Raw genomic sequence first — 943 nt, 5'->3', positions numbered from 1 at the left:
GATAAAGTTGTGTTCTGGTCATGCTATTGCATTGTGAAAGAAACATTGTGAAAAAAAAATTGTGGAATTGTTCAGAAAAGGTTAGAGCATATATGTATTAGTGTGTACTGCAAGGTTCTGGAGTCATCAAAATGATAAGAAATGTGGCCCAGTCTTGGTAAAGTAACAGACACTGTACACAGAAAGATAAACATGTATATGGAAATACACAAACATGTGGCATAAAAATCGGGCCTCATTTTTAAGATATTCCTTGTCATATTTAGAATTTGAAGGCATTTAAAGAGCTACATGTATGCTTTTCAGGGTACATTTTTTCTCTAATGTTCCTCCACACTTGCCTAATAACAATAATATCGTTCATAAATTATTTTTCACCTCTCCCCAGAACTCGACCTTCTCTTTAAGCACTATGCAAATCTTATTAATTTTATTGAAATAAAGAAAAATAAAGAGAATTATATGGTAACTAAGATTTTGATTCTTGGGACTACATTTACTTAAAGTCAATCTTGAAGGTTATGTGGAAAAGATTTGAAATACAAGAGAGGCACGCCCATTCTGAATTTAAGAAATACTCCTACACTGTATGTACAAGCTGTAGGCATCTAAAAAGAAAGCAATATACAACATAAAACAAAATTCACCATGAGCCAGGCCATATAAATTTATGAATAGTTCTTTATTATTAGACCAAATATACTAAATTCACAACACATAGCGTACATGTGCACATAAATATTATTAGCTTTTATCCTTTAAACTGGCTAATATTATGCATATTAAAAGCTATTCTTATCATTATGAAAATATAGGACTTGAGTATAAATACAGGGCAACGGAAAGGAAAATGGATAAGAGAAAGAACGAGGCTGAAAGGAAGTAGAAGGTGGCTGGCGAGAGAGGGGAGGATGATAAACATACCAAGATTACATCAAGAAAA

The sequence above is a fragment of the Strongylocentrotus purpuratus genome, unplaced genomic scaffold, assembly GCF_000002235.5.
Source record: "Strongylocentrotus purpuratus isolate Spur 01 unplaced genomic scaffold, Spur_5.0 spur5_scaffold_7, whole genome shotgun sequence".
In the NCBI taxonomy this organism is placed as follows: domain Eukaryota; kingdom Metazoa; phylum Echinodermata; class Echinoidea; order Camarodonta; family Strongylocentrotidae; genus Strongylocentrotus; species Strongylocentrotus purpuratus.
This window is presented reverse-complemented; position numbering follows the sequence as displayed.